General features: G+C 38.8%; 1 long non-coding RNA gene and 1 pseudogene across 1 annotated transcript; one reads left to right on the plus strand and one right to left on the minus strand.

The window, feature by feature from the left end:
* Positions 1-2847: 2847 nt before the first annotated feature.
* LOC107795315 (zeatin O-glucosyltransferase-like) lies at positions 2848-10055 on the minus strand (annotated as a pseudogene).
* A 73-nt stretch (positions 10056-10128) lies between these two features.
* On the plus strand, positions 10129-12440 carry LOC142170610 (uncharacterized). The gene is made up of 3 exons (XR_012699876.1): positions 10129-10535; positions 10977-11040; positions 11823-12440. It is a non-coding gene; the product is annotated as an uncharacterized LOC142170610 (long non-coding RNA).
* Positions 12441-13114: the final 674 nt, after the last annotated feature.

Genomic DNA, 13114 nt, shown 5'->3' on the forward strand with positions numbered 1-13114 from the left:
GTGAAGGCGACTATTTATATGTTCTGCCCAGCAATCCCACATCTGCGATCCAACAATCGCATTCGCGATACCGCTTCTGCGGTTGGGGAATCGCTTCCCTCTCCGCCGCACCTGCGACCCAAAATCCGCGTTTGCGGTCACGCAGGTGCGGTACTTATATTGCTTCTGCAGTTCCTGGCCCCTTCCCCATCTGCAGCTTCTGCGGCTGGATTCCGCATCTGCAGGAGTTGCACCTGCGGCCTTTCAACCGCAGATGCGGTTATGACAGCAGTTATAGCTTCAGCTGCAACTCCAAACTCCAAATCCTTCCGTCAACCATCCGAAATCATCCCGAGGCCCCTGGGACCTCAACCAAAAGCACAACAAGTTTAATAACACTGTCCAAACTTATATCAATCCTTAAAACACCTAAAACAACATCGAAATGATGAATCAACCGTAGATTCAAGCCTAAGAACTCCAAAACTATAAAAATACGCTTTCGATCAGAAAGTCTATCAAACCTCGTCCTAATGACCTGAAATTTTGCACACACGTCACATTCAACACTACGGAGATACTCCAACTTCCGAAATTCCATTACGACCCTCAGATCAAAATCTCACTATCGAACCGGAAACTTCAAAATTCTACTTTCGGCATTTCAAGTCTAAATTAGCTACAGACCTCCAAAACACAATCCGAACATGCCCCTGAGCCCGAAATCACCCATCGGAGCTAACGGAACCATCGGATTTCTATTTCGAGTCTTTCTTCACACTATTCCGACTACAACCAAATTTCCAACACTTAAGCTCTCATTTAGGGACTAAGTGTCCCAAAACTCTCCGAAACTCAAAACGAACATCCCGGCAAATCAAAATGGCAGAAATAAACGCGGGGAAAGCAGTTAATAGGAGATCGGGGCGTTAATTCTTAAGACGATCGGCCGGGTCGTCACATATTCAGCAACTATCTTGAGACGTTAGGCAAACTATGTTTGGCTATGTAAGGATCAGATACCTGTAAAACAATAGAAAACGTGGTTGTGAACCGCGTTTTTGTAAAATGCAGTTTTGAACCGCGTTTTACCTTTACGCCCCAAATATCGTTAAGGTAAAACGTGGTTCAAAATCCGTTTTACATATTTTGATAACTAAAATGACAACATTTCGATTCCAGTAGCTCAGTCGAATTCTGAGTTTGACTTAACGTAATACTGCGAGAACGTCTTGGGAATTTCCCTCTTGTTACGCCAGCATTGAGTCACTTGTGTAATTGTGTTAAAAATCAGCTTTCCTTTTAGGACATTTAAGACTGTTTTCAAATTGCCATCTTATTACTAGAAAAATAAAATAAATTTTACTTAACTCCCATAACTTCTAAAAAAATAAAGAAACAATATCTTATTTACCTTTTGAATGCATATAGAATCTCAATAAACTTCAAAATCATAAAAGCCATGATTTGTCAAGTAATTACAATTCGACTATATTAGGCCATGATGTCAAATCTTTTCTTTCCATGTCCACTGACTTGTTTAATGCATAGAATTAGACAAACTCTTACTTTTTCACTTTCGTTTTACAGCACACAATACAAGAAATTTGAGCAATGCCGATTTGAGCAATGCTATCAAGAAATCAGTAGCGAATGGGGGAATAAACCGCAGTGAGATGGATTCTTTCATCGCTCACATAACTCGATGAATGTTTGTTCATATTGGAAATGTAATGAAATGCATCCAGAGTCTCGTTAGCACAAGTGGTATAATGTAAGGAAACATATCAATACACTATATATAGGGAATGTCATGACCAGAGGCGGACCCAGGATTCAGTGATCGTGGGGGCACCATGACATTTAGTATAAATTTATCAATGCTCATAAAGATTGATATGGGAGCCTATGCTAATACTTGATTATTTCTTGAAGATATTTATAAGCATTTATGAAGTTTTTGCAGAAATTATCGGGTGTCGGTGACCCCTCTTGTTAAAGTGTGCGTCCGCCCCTGGCCATGACAATGAAAACATATTCTCATTTACTCTTTTCTGTGGATGATCAATTTTAATTAACTCGCCTTATAGATTTGGATTTAAGTTAAATATGACAATATAAGCATTTTGTTTGATTTATGAGAGGAAGAGAAAGTTTAGGTCCGACTTCCGAGCAACATAGGTTTTGGGATACTTGATTCTCATGAAGGGAATGGAGCTCACAGTGTGCAGAGGCTCTATGGTACTCATGAAAGGAATTTCGGATTAATGATTATAGTAATAGTGTTATAAATGAAATTATCTATGTAATGCTTCTTATAATAAGACATCCATTTGGAATGTAATCTTCCTTTTGGTATCTACGCTTAATGTCGGTAAGTAATGCTACTTTTGTCCGACTTTTAACACGGTATGATATCATTTAATTTAGATCAAGCCAGCATAGTTTCCCAAAAGGTCTCATATGAGTATTACTCCACTTATATGTATTTCTCATCAACTTTCAAAGCATGACTTTGTTGGCACAGTCGACACAATATATATTTTTAAAAGATGAATTTTATTGATCTGAGTTACTCTTGTATATAAATGTACTATAACTTGTTAGAACTAGTCATAGCCCGAGGAAAGAGTGAGAAGAGCAGTGAAAGAGAACAACAACAACAACAAACTCAGCATAATCCCACAAAGTAGGTTCTGGTGGTAGAGTGTATGTAGACCTTACCCCTACCTTGTGAAGGCAGAAAAACGCACACAAATAAAAAGGCTAGTAAGTCTTCTCGTTACGTTCTTGTAGTTCAATAATTTGAATTGTATTTATGGAAGCTAATCATGTTCATTTTATATATGTTCTAGAGAACATATGAATCTATCTTGTGATATACGCGATGAAAGAATCCAACTCCATTAGAGAAGCACCCCCTTTCTCCCAATTCGTCTGCTCTTTTTCTAATTTCGTCGCCTTCTTCTGATGCCATTAAACTTACTCACGACGTTCTGAATGGTGGATGCACTCATCAGCTCTTCGCGTTTCTCCCACTCCCTAACAATGAGGCCTATTTTCAATATTTCCGTCACCAAAAAACCATTTTTTGGTTGGTCAGAGTGCATAGGCCAAGCAGCTATGGGAACTCCCATAGTAATACTTTCTATACAAGAATGTAACACCCCGTAAATTCGGCTTAGGTATGAATGAGCTAAAGGAGTAGTAAGGATATATTTTGAACATGTGAAGTCCCATCGGGATAATTATGGGTGAAAATAGTTGTTTCAAAATCAAGATGGAAAGTGAGGTGCATAAGATTTGACAAAATCGACTAAGTTTTGCAGAAGGTCTATCTTCCAGCAGGGTTTAGTGAAAATGTGTGCTGAATTGGAAAAACTCAAAGCATGAAAGTTGTAGGCCTTTGAAATAGCTTTCCAACGATATATTGTAGAGCCCAAACGAACCTCTGAACAAAAAGTTATGCCCGTTTTACAGAATGGTGTACAACCACCGCGGTCCTGCCGCGTTTTTACCGCGACCGCGGTGGTGAGGCAGTGTCCCAGCGATTTACTGCGGTCGTACCACGGTGCTCCAACCGGGACGCGGTGGACGACTTGGGAAGTCATTTTTTTAGCCCTATTTCGTCCCCCACAGCCCCAAAACAAGAAAACTTGCTCTAGAAAGTAAAGCTCTCAAAAACCTAACTCCTTAAGAGTCCCTCCACCACCCAAGGTAAGTTCTAATGATGATTCTAACTTAATTTTAATTTCAACATCTTATTAACATGGGCAACCCCTCCATATCATTAGATATTCGATTGGGACATCATTGTTGAGAGAAGGAAGCCTAGAACTTGAATTCAAAGGGTTTGAACTTCAAAAAGGTAATGTCTTCACCCTCTAATTGATTCTAGCATTGATTTAATGATTGTAAATCCTAGTTCAAGAGATATGAGTTGATGGGTTTGATAGAAAAGCATGAACGATTATAGGGTTGGGGTGTTGAGTGTTGATTATTGGTTAAGGGTGTTGTTTACCTTATGAGTGATGAAGAATAATGTTGATTATAATCATTTGAGACTTTAGAATTTATCTAGGAACAAGAGAACGGGTTGTTGGGTGTAGAGACACCATTAATAAGGACTATGAAGCTTTATTTTTACCAAGTGTTTGATAAAATGCTTAAGTGACCAAAACATGAGCACCATAGCTAATATGGAATCCTTTTGACTTGTATTGCTATAGATTAAAATTGAAAGGGTTGACAAACGTTGCATTACGCTCAAGAGCAGGAAGTTAAGGTATGTAAGGCTAACTCTTTACGTTTGGGAATGTCTATGATTCTCCCTACGTCCCATTCATTATGACCATTACCAGTTTCCTCAGAAAGTAACTATGCCTTAGTTCCCTGAATAGTAATAGAACTTCTATTCTCTAGATGGCATAGTCTCATAATCATTCGATATTCTATGAGTTTCAGTTATGACAAATCAATTTATTATGAATACTCATCTCAGTCTAATCCTATTCACTATTCCAGTATCATGTAACTCGGTATGGCTCATTATTTCAGTATCATGTATTATAATATGATTCTCAGTTCCTGATTTTATATTCTTGAATGTTGAACACCTGTATGCCTGAGGCCGTAGTGTGATTCTCAGTTCCTTATTTTAAATCCTGAATGATGAACACCTGTATTTGGGCCTGAGGCCGTAGTTATGTATACGTATACTTGGGCCCGAGGCCGTAGCTTGCGCACACATATATATTGGGGCTGAGGCTGTAGTTTATCAGATAAACAGGTTGTTCATCATTCAGAAGAGGGAGTATTCATATCCTTACTTCCTTGTTCAGTATCTGTTTATCAGCTAGCAGTTCAGTTTCAGTTTCAGTATTTACAGTTCTTTTGTTCAACTATTTTACATACCAGTACAATTCAAATGTACTGACATCCCTTTTTGCCGGGGGCCTGCATCTCGCGATGCAGGTAACAATTTTCAGGTTGACGATTTAGTTTGTTAGGACATCTCGTATCAGCTATTGGTGAGCCCCAGTCTTTTGGGGCCTTATCTCTCTTTTGTTTTAGTTATTATAGCATTTCAGTTAATAAGGTATACCGGGGACCTTGTCCCGGTAAACAGTTAGCATTTTTAGTATTCTTTAGAGGCTTCGTAGACTATAACCCATTCAGTCAGATATTAGCGGACTTTCATGTGTTAGCCTTGTCGGCTACTTGTTTATACTTGAAGACCTTTCAGTATTTTCCGCATCTATGATATTTCAGTCAGACTCTTTAGTAGATTATCATGTTATATATTTACCTCTAGCTCATAGTTATACCATATGTTGATCCAGCCATGCAGTTGGTTCGCTCGGTCACATGTAGTCAAGCATCGAGTGTCGTGTTATGCCCAGACCATGGTTCGGGGCGTGACAAAGCTTGGTATTAGAGCTATAGGTTCAAGAGTCCTAGGGAGTCTATGAAGCCATGTCCAATGGGGTCTCTTCTATGTGTGTGTGCGCGCCACACATGTAAACAGTTGACCACTAAGACATCTAGGATTGTTCCATTTCTTTCATACTCTAGATCGTGCAGTTAGAGCTATGCTTTCAGAAATCTTTCTAACCCGTGCAAATTGAGTATTTCAGAAAAAATGCCTGCAAAAAGAAAGTACACTAGGAGGGCCTCAGCTACTAGCCAGGGGGCCACAACTAATGTTGCTCAGGAGGAGGACACTCCAGCCCAGGGGGTTGCACGGGGCTCAGTGCCCAGTTCTTCAGACATGGATGTCTGGGGAGCTATCCAGTTGCTCACCCAGATTGTTGCTACTTAATCTCAAAGGCAGGGAACAAGTGATGTTCATGAGATGGGTAGTTCCAGGTCTAGGGAATTCCTCAACATGAAACCTCCCATCTTCACATGGTCCAAAAAGGATGAGGATCCGCAAAACTTCATTGATGAGGTTCAGAAGATATTTCAAGTGATGCATGCTACAGACACTGAGGCAGTGGAGCTTGCTGCGTACCAGCTGAAGGATGTTGCCAACACTTGGTATGAAACATGGGAAGAGTCCCGAGGGGAGGATGCGGATCCTGCGACTTGGAAGGAGTTTGCAGATGCGTTCCTTGAGCACTTTCTACCCATTGAGGTTTTGGAAGCTAAGGCTTTAGAGTTTGAGAGACTCAGACAGAATGATATGAGCGTGAATGAGTACTACCTCAAGTTCGTCTCTCTGGCCAAGTATGCTCCGGAAATGGTACGTGATATGAGGGCCAGAGTTAGGCGGTTTGTGTTGGGGCTTTGAGATGATTTGTTTGTTGATGCCAATATAGCTGCTCAGAATAATGACATGACCATCACTAAGATGGTTGCCTTTGTTTAGGGGAACGAAGACAGCTTGAAAGAAGTAGAGTAGCAATAGAAAGAGAAGGACAGGGAATTCAACAAGAGAGCTAAGTCTGCAGGAAATTCCAGCCATGGGGGATCTCAAGCAGGAGGCAATCACCAGTTCTTCAGGAAATCAAAATCAGGACCCGCTCCATCTTCAGCTAGTGCAGCGGTTCAGAGGTCCAAGTTTAACAAGAAAAACCAAAATTTCAAAGCAGCAGGCTCACAGTCATAGACTAGTGTGGGCTACAGAGGCCTTGAGTACCCTGCTTGCAACACATGTGGTAAGAAGCATCTAGGGGTGTGTCGTTTGGGCACAAATGGTTGCTTTGGGTGCAGTCAGCAGGGCCACTTTTTGAGGGATTGTCCATCAGCAAAGCAGAACAATGGAGGCAATGTAGCTTCGTCCACTAATTCCGCAGCCCCTCATAACTCTTAGGCCCAACAAGGGCGCGGTGCAGCAAAGTCTAGTAATGCAGGCGGTGGTCGAAACCGCTTGTATGCACTGGCAGACCATTAGGATACCGAGGCTCATGGAGATGTTGTCACAGGTATGCTAACAATATTCACTTTTGATGTCTATGGTCTTATAGATCCGAGATCTACCCTATCTTATGTAACCCCATATATTGCTAAGAAATTTGGGATAGAACCAGAAAAGTTGTGTGAACCCTTTGAAGTGTCCACTTCAGTTGGAGAATCAGTTATAGCAAGGTGTATCTATAGGGGATGTCCAGTCAAATTGCATCATCGTCTTACTGTAGCAGACTTAGTAGAATTGGAGATGGTAGACTTTGATATGATCATGGGCATGGATTGGTTAGATTCATGTTATGCCACAGTGGATTGTAGAACCAAAATAGTAAGTTTTGAATTTCCCGGTGAACTAGTCTTAGAATGGAAGGGTGATGCAGTAACACGTAGGGGTAGGTTTATTTCCTATCTTAAAGCCAGAAAGATGATCCCCAAGGGATATATCTATCACCTGGTTCGAGTTAAGGATGCAGATACTCAGATCCCCACTCTCCAGTCGGTACCAATTGTAAATGAGTTTCCAGAAGTGTTTCCCAAAGATCACCCTAGAGTCCCTCCCGATAGAGAGATTGACTTTGGAATTGATCTACTTCCAGGCACTAAGCCGATATCTATTCCGCCTTATAGAATGGCTCCAGCAGAGTTGAAAGAGTTAAAAGTCCAGTTGAAAGATCTTCTAGATAAGGGATTTATAAGGCCAAGTGTCTCACCTTGGGGCGCACCGGTCTTGTTTGTCCGAAAGAAGGATGGGTCTTTGTGTATGTGCATTGACTATCATCAGTTGAATAAAGTCACCATCAAGAACAAGTACTCTCTTCCCAGAATAGATGATTTATTTGATCAACTTCAGGGTGCCCAGTGTTATTCCAAGATTGACCTCAGATCAGGATACCATAAGTTGAAGGTTAAGGAAGTTGATATTCCAAAAACAGCTTTTAGGACTCAATATGGGCATTTCGAATTTTTGGTAATGTCATTTGGTTTAACGAATGCACCAGCAGCTTTTATGGACCTTATGAATAGGGTCTTCAAGCCTTATCTTGATTTGTTTGTTATTGTGTTTATTGATGACATCTTGATTTATTCCCGTAGCGAGACTGACCATGCAGAACATCTCGGAATTGTGTTGCAGACACTACAGGATCAGAAGTTATATGCAAAATTTTCTAAGTGTGAATTCTGGTTGAAATCAGTAGCGTTTTTGGGCCATGTCATCTCAGGGGAAGGCGTGAAGGTGGATTTTCATAAAATAAAGGTAGTGAAGAATTGGCCTAGACCCACCTCCGTATCCGATATAAAGAGTTTCTTGGGTCTAGCAGGCTATTATAGGCATTTCGTAGAGGGATTTTCTTCTATCTCGTCCCCTTTGACTAGATTAACTCAGAAGAAAGTCAAGTTTCAATGGTCGGACGCGTGCCAGTAAAGTTTTGAGGAGTTAAAGAAGAGGTTGACTTCAGCTCCAGTCCTGACACTATCGGAAGGAACCGAAGGGTTCGTTGTTTATTGTGATGCTTCAGGGATTGGTCTTGGGTATGTATTAATGCAGCACGGTAAAGTCATAGCCTACGCGTCGAGGCAACTCAAGGCTCATGAGAAGAATTATCCGACTCATGATCTTGAATTAGCAGTTGTGGTGTTTGCGCTTAAGATCTGGCGCCATTATTTGTATAGGGTACATGTTGACAGTTTTACAGACCACAAGAGTCTCCAGTACATCTTCAAGCAAAGAGAATTAATACACTTTTAGCATTTTTAGTAAGGTATACCGGGGACCTTGTCCTGGTAAACAGTTAGCATTTTTAGTATTCTTTAGAGGCTTCGTAGCCTATAACCCAGTCAGTCAGATTTTAATGGACTTTTATGTGTTAACCTTGTCGGGTACTTGTTTATAATTGCAGACCTTTCAGTATTTTCCGCATCTATGATATTTCAGTCAGACTCTTTAGTAGATTATCATGTTTTATATTTACCTCTAGCTCATAGTTACACCTCATGTTGATCCAGCCATGCAGTTGGTTCGCTCGGTCACATGCAATTAGGCACCGAGTGTCATGTTATGCCCAGACCATGGTTCGGGGCATGACAAAGAATTCCAACCACAATGACTCATGAACCCCCCAGTCGACGAATGAGCCAAGATTTCTGGTTATGGTGCCCATTCTCTTACAACTAATCCTACTTCTTTTGCCCTTTCCTCAAACCCTTGTGGCAACTCAACGTTTCTAGCCTCCCCAGTAAAGATATCTCCTCTATCGGCATCTCTCAACACCCATATAAACCTCGGTTTGCTCTGCTCTAATCCCTTTGCGAGCTCCTTGATTTCCCTATCATAAAATGAAGTTGTTGTTCCAAATGATATATAAAGAACTGATCTTGGAGGTTGCTTGTTAAGCCACTCCAAACATATATTGTTCGTATTCGAGACATGAACAAGTTTAGTAGCCAGAACCTGTCCAATTGCCCATTGTTTCTTGTTCTGTGTACTTGTTACTTCTACCAACAAATCAAGAAACCTGCCTTCGATTACTTTGCTCGTATTATGAATATCACCTGATCTAATATCCATATACGGACTCTGAGAAGCTCTGCGTTCTGATTTCATATGTTATAATTTCTTCAAGGGAAGGTAAATTTTTAAGCAATTCTTCTTCAAGTTGTATTGACATACCATAAGATAAGCATATCAAATAGTACAAAGTGAAAACTGAAATGCAATTAAATATATAAGATTCTGCATTGGACAAGGTTGAAACATCCTGAACATTATAAGACATTAAAGAATCATGTACAACAACAACTCGTCTTGCTTTAGATAAAATATCGCGAAAGAATGAAGCAAAAGGCTCGCGCATAAGCATACAAGCAGCCCACGATGGCTCAAGATACGCGGGGAATTTGTTTAAGGAATTATAATCAGGTGGAGGTGAGGCAACTTCAGGAGTTGGGATGTCATGAAATTGGATTTTGTCTATGTCTAAAGGATTTAAGGCGTTGGCGCAAACCCTAGCTTGACGATTATGTGTCGCTGAGCCAACATAGTATACTGGAAGATTATATGATGAGGAGATTAAACAAGCAAGTTGGAGAAGTTGATTGAGATGTCCTTGACCTGGAAATGGAACCATAACTATAGCTATTTCATCTTGTTTCAACTTGCTGCTATCCATGAAAGAAATTAGAAGGTTTTTAGTATTCAAACTTTTTTGTGTTTTTTCAAGGTAGTGACTTTGAAATATATGAGAATTGAACAAAGGTAAACAGAACTAAGATGTAATAGCCCATAAATTTCAAGCAAGGACATATGAGTCATTTAACAAAAAAAAAAGGAAAAGGATATACAAAAAAAAGAAAAGGGTCGTAGCCCACCAAATTTCAATTTGGCAAATAGGTAAAAGCAAAGAAAGGGATTTAGGGAAGGGGAAGGACTCACGGCAAACACAAAAGAAAAGAAAAAGAGGGCTTTGGGTAGTAGAAGGATTCTAACACAGAGAAAACTCACGGGCAAGAATTAGTTAAGGGAAAATCTAGTGAAAAGCTTGGAAGCCACTTTTGAAAACAAAAGAAAACGTGAGATTTGCACTTTTCTTCCATTGAAGAGCACCAGGATAATTCAACGAAGAGAAACTAACTAAACAGAGAAGAAGAAGGTAAATTTTTTAACTTAATTTGTAGATTTGATTCATAAATTCCATGGCTATAGAGTTGGGGTAAGAATTAGTTAGAAGAATTAATATTAATGAAATTTTAGGGTTATAAACTTATATAGTCTGTCTATGCCACACAAAAAAAAAGAGAAGGGATATTCCTTCAAAAACCTTTCTGTTTTGTTAGTGATTGGTAATCAAATATGATTGCTACTAATATTGGTGATATTGGAAAAAAATTTACAATGTAATTTTGATAGCATTGAGTTGGGATACTGAAATGGGTCTTGATATTCCAAGTAGAATAAGAGGGATTTGTTGGGTTATTATAATTCGGCGAATTAAGAGCCAAATATGAAACTCTGAGGGTTGGGCATTCTAAATTAGCTACGAATTAGCCTAAACATGGAAAATTAACATGAGATCGATATCATATAATTATAGATTGATTGGAGGAAGTTGTACGAATTGCTCGAGGTGAAGCATTTGGTATTTCGGCACGAGTACTGTGAGTAGTAATCTTACCGCAATTTGTGTTTTCATAACTTGCATGATTTACACATGATTTTAAATATGAATATGTTACCGATTATTTTAAGTTGCATGTGGGACAAGTCTTTTACTCGATATGATACCGAAATAGTTATTGGAGAAGATTACCTTTGTTTTAAATATTTTCATTGTCACTAGATCTGTTTTACCGTTACTTGAATTTACTGTTATCGAAAAGAAATTATATGATTTGATAAGAACCAAAATGCCCTATATTGTTTTAAAATATTTTCTATGAGTATATACGGATTACAGAGACAAGTATAAATGGGAGTAGACATTGAAGGATCTTGTAGCTAACGGCGGGTTCGTTAGACCTGATGCACCTTGTATTTACCGATTACAGAGTACAGTTATAGCCATCTCTAGTGGGAATGTAGAACTAGCATACCGTTATCGATTTCCCTCGAGTAGGGACTACCGTTATATTTGACTTCTTGCGAAGAAGTCCACAGTTATACTGATTACATGATCCGTTCATTGAAACCTCCCAAAATGTGAATACTGATATTATACAATGGTTACCGAGCTTATTACTGAATTGTATTTGTATTATACTACAAGAAAAGTATGGTGAGACTGAAAATTATTTCTTGTTTCTGAAAGAGCATTTTTATGTTATTTTCTATTTGAGATACTAGCATGTTTTCTAACTTGTCCCCAATAAAAACGGTTGTGGTTAAGTGTTATTACTCACTGAGCTAGCGACTCATTCCCCGCTAATTTTTTTTTTTACAGAGACAACAGTTAACACGGGCAAGGATTTCGTTAATTAGAGTGCACAGGTTGGTTCTTGGTGAGCCTCGCACTTGTTCGCGTGGGCGGAGATGATTTTTATCAATTGTTATGGTCTTTTCCTTGAACTCTTAGAGTCGCTCCATAGTCATTCCTTTAGTTTTTTGAGTATTCTTCGTTATTATAGACTTATGTTGAGTATCATTCTTATTTATCAAAGTTGGAGATAAATTAGTACTTCTAGTGGTTATTTGGTGATTTAGTTAATTTGGAGACTTGTATTGGTTAATTGACAAGTTGTCAATTATTTGGTATGATATTAGGATGTTTGGTTGTTGATTTGAGACAGGAAATTTTTTTTTGGGATGGTCCAAAAATAGGGGAAACTCTGTCCGTTTTTCTATAAAATTACCGATGAGGCTTACTTGGGAGCACTTGCTCCTAAGCGCCGGTCACAATCCTAAATTGGGTTGTGACATAAGACTTGGAAACTTTGATTATTTTACCATAAAAATTGTTGTCAAAAGTGTTTATAAATAGAAATTTCCTTTTTCATTTCAACCGGCCATGATTAATATATACGTACAAATAAAATGTGTGACAAGTACTTCTTCATGCTTAACCAGAGGTCTCGGATTCAAATCCTGATTATGAAGAAAATGGAGCGTTTTACCACCTCAAAACGGGACTTTCTAGCGCAAATCCATATTAATGGGTGGCCCTCAAAGTGGAATTTTCTGGCACAAATCCGGATTAATCGGGCCCTAAAGCGAGTACAGGACACTGGGCTTGGAAATCAAAGAAATAGCAAATTCAAACCTTTGAAAATTTGTGGTCTACCATTAAAAACACAGTGGGAAAAATTAACAAATACATGTCTTAATCCATCTCTTTCACCTGTCTATTTTTCTCCACCTCATTCCCTCCTATTGGTGGACTAATTACTCATTTATAGTGAATTCAACCGTTAAATTATTCAATTATTATCTAATGGAATAATTTAATTATTTTTCCAGTTTGATTCAAATTATTGCTTTTGACTTGAGTCAACCAAATAAAATGAAGTTGATTTTAATTTGGGGTTAAATATTTCACAAATGGTTATATAATTATGGCTTTTTTCACTAAAGTCATATAACTTTGTTTTCTCACACAAAAGTCATATAACTTTTACTTTTTTTCACTAATGTCATATAACTTTGACTCATTCTTATTTTTGACTTTTGTGTGAGAAAACAAAATGATATGACTTTAGTGAAAAAAACGTTGAGTTATATGACCATTTGTGAAATTTA

Source organism: Nicotiana tabacum, chromosome 16 (genome assembly GCF_000715075.1).
Source record: "Nicotiana tabacum cultivar K326 chromosome 16, ASM71507v2, whole genome shotgun sequence".
NCBI lineage: Eukaryota > Viridiplantae > Streptophyta > Magnoliopsida > Solanales > Solanaceae > Nicotiana > Nicotiana tabacum.